The sequence below is a fragment of the Gossypium raimondii genome, chromosome 3, assembly GCF_025698545.1.
Source record: "Gossypium raimondii isolate GPD5lz chromosome 3, ASM2569854v1, whole genome shotgun sequence".
NCBI lineage: Eukaryota > Viridiplantae > Streptophyta > Magnoliopsida > Malvales > Malvaceae > Gossypium > Gossypium raimondii.
Genome location: NC_068567.1, coordinates 34,575,240 through 34,578,198, shown reverse-complemented (window position 1 = coordinate 34,578,198; position 2,959 = coordinate 34,575,240). Strand labels below are relative to the sequence as shown.

The following is a 2,959-nucleotide window of genomic DNA, read 5'->3' as shown; positions in this document are numbered from 1 at the left end:
GTTTTTGGCGCCGTTTGCAGGGACTGTTTTTAAAAATAATTATTTATGAATTTGTTAAATTTTGCATTTTGGTTTATTTTTCTGTTCAACTTAATTAATTTTTCTGTGTTTGTTTAAAGTGTTTATGAGTATGCCGTACCAGTGTTTCATGATAGGGATTGAACTCTAAGACAGTATGTTGTGCCAGTGTTTCATGATCTTAATCTAGGTATTAGGAGACTCGAAATTGAGGAACAACAATTCAAGCTGAAGCCAGTCATGTTCCAGATGCTTCAAACAGTGGGCCAATTCAGTGGAATGCCTACCGAAGATCCTTACCTTCACTTAAGACTGTTTATGGAGGTGAGCGATTCATTCAAGTTAGCCGGAGTACCCAGAGATGCACTACGATTAAAGTTGCTCCCGTATTCGCTAAGGGACAGAGCTCAAGCTTGGTTGAACTCATTGCCACGAAATTCCATTTCCACATGGCAAGAGTTAGCAGAAAGATTCCTCATGAAGTATTCCTCGCCTAGCAAGAATGCTAAGTTGAGGAAAGAGATCACTACTTTCCAACAAATGGATGATGAGTCCGTGTATGAGGCATGGGAAAGGTACAAAGAATTATTACGGAAGTGCCCTCACCACGGAATCCCTCATTGCATCCAACTTGAGACGTTCTATGATGGTCTCAATGCTCACACAAGGATGGTAGTGGACGCTTCTACTAATGGTGCTCTCCTTTCTAAGTCTTATAACGAGGCTTATGAAATCATTGAGAGAATTGCCAGCAACAATTATCAATGGCCAACCAATCAAGCAGCATTAGGAAGATGAGTCATTGGAGTACAAGAAGTGGACGCTCTCACTTCACTTGCATCTTAGGTATCTTCAATTTCCTCAATGCTTAAAAATTTTACCACTAATGGGTTTACTAGTTTTGCAGCTCAGCCACCCAATCAATTCAAAGATATAGCCTATGTTTATTGTGGGGAAGCTTATTTATTTGAAGAATGACCATCAAACCCAGAATCCGTGTATTACATGGGTAATCAGAACCGGGATCGAGGAAGGCAAGGACTGCAATCCAATTTTTATAACCCATCTTGACAGAACACCCTAATTTCTCTTGGAGTAACCAATGGGCTGGACTTAGTAACACTTATGCCCAACCTAGACCAACCTAGCTACCTGTTTTTACACAACAAGTTCAGAAGCAACCTCAAGCTGAAACTTCCAATAGCTAAGAAAACTTGTCGAAGGAATACATAGCCACTTTAATTCAAAGTCAAGTAGCCACATTGAAAAACCTGACAAACCAAATGGGCCAACTTGCCACTGAACTCAGAAACTGTCCATAAGGTGTTTTGCCTAGTGATACGGAGAATCAATGAAATTTGGGGAAGGAGCATCGTAAAGCATTGACATTGAGGAGCAGAAAGACATTAGAGCCCAATACCATTGAAGTTGAAGAAGAGCCAGCTGATGCTCAAGACTCACTGGAAGTTCAACCGAGAGTTGAAATTCTAGTTTCACCGGAACCAGAATATGCAAAATCAGATAAGGTAACTTTTGAACCAGTTAATTTTGCCACAGAAGACGAATCAACCAGTTTAAGTAAAGAAGCCTCCACCACCCTACCCTCAAAGACTTCAAAAGTAGAAACAGGAAGTCCAGTTCAAAAAGTTTCTAGACGTACTCAAGCAACTTCATATAAACATTTCGTTGGTAGAAACACTTGAACAAATGCCAAATTATGTCAAATTCATGAATGATATACTATCCAAGAAACGGAGACTTGGAGAATTTAATACGGTAGCCTTAACGAAGGAATGCAGTGCGTATCTTCAAGACAAGCTACCCCCAAAGTTGAATGATCTTGGATGTTTTACCAAACCCTGCAACATTGGAGCAACTTATTATGGTAAGGCACTATGTGATTTGGGTGCGAACATCAACTTGATGCCCATGTCTATATTCAAAAAGTTGGGGATAGGTGAAGTTAGACCTACTATGGTTACACTTCAATTAGCAGATCGATCTTTAGCATATCTAGAAGGAAAAATCGAGGATGTATTGGTACGTGTAGATAAATTTATTTTTCTTGTTGACTTTGTTATTCTAGACTTTGAAGTAGATAAAGAAGTTCCAATTATCCTAGGAAGACCTTTTCTAGCAATTGGAATGACCCTTATCGATGTGTAGAAGGGCAAGCTTACTATGCGTGTTCAGGACGAGCAGGTAACATTTAATGTTTTTAAGTCTATGCGATTTCCCAACACACTTGATGATTATTCTACAGTGCTCAATTTTTAGAGGAACTAATCATGGAATAAGAACTCAACTATATCAAGGACCCGTTGGAGCAAATTTTGACATTAGACCCTCCAAGAGACGAAGAGGGGGATGAATACTTAGCTTTGCTAGAAGCTGATCAAAGGGGATTTAAACCACAATCCCACTTTGAGTCTTTGGAGTTAGAAAGTAGAGATTATGCCCAGCCAAAAGCATCAATTGAGGAGCCACCTAAATTAGAATTAAATGTACTACCCTCACATTTAAAATATGTTTGTTTAGGTAACGCTTCTACTTTTCCTGTGATTGTTTCAACAGAATTGACCGAAGAGCAAGAAGAGAAACTCATCCTAGTGTTGAAACAATTCAAGAAGGTTATTGGGAGGACCATAGTCGATATTCATGGCATTACTCCGTCTGTATGCATGCACAAGATCATCTTAGAAGATGGCGATGAAGGGACGATTGATGGACAATGAAGACTTAACCCCATCATGAAGGACATGGTAAAGAAAAAAGTCATTAAGTGGTTAGATGTAGGTATAGTTTACCCCATCTCAGAAAGTTCGTGGGTAAGTCTGGTCCAGTGCGTGCCAAAGAAAGGAGGTATTACTGTAACACCCATTACCCAAAACACATACACTTGTAAATGTATTAAACCGAGTTATAAAATTACATCTAAATT

The 2,959-nt window shown here is 39.3% G+C and overlaps 1 non-coding gene across 1 annotated transcript; it reads right to left on the bottom strand.

Moving 5' to 3' along the window:
* Positions 1 to 525: 525 nt before the first annotated feature.
* LOC128040081 (small nucleolar RNA R71) lies at positions 526 to 632 on the bottom strand. The gene has a single exon (XR_008194740.1). It is a non-coding gene; the product is annotated as a small nucleolar RNA R71 (small nucleolar RNA).
* Between the last annotated feature and the right edge of the window lie 2,327 nt (positions 633 to 2,959).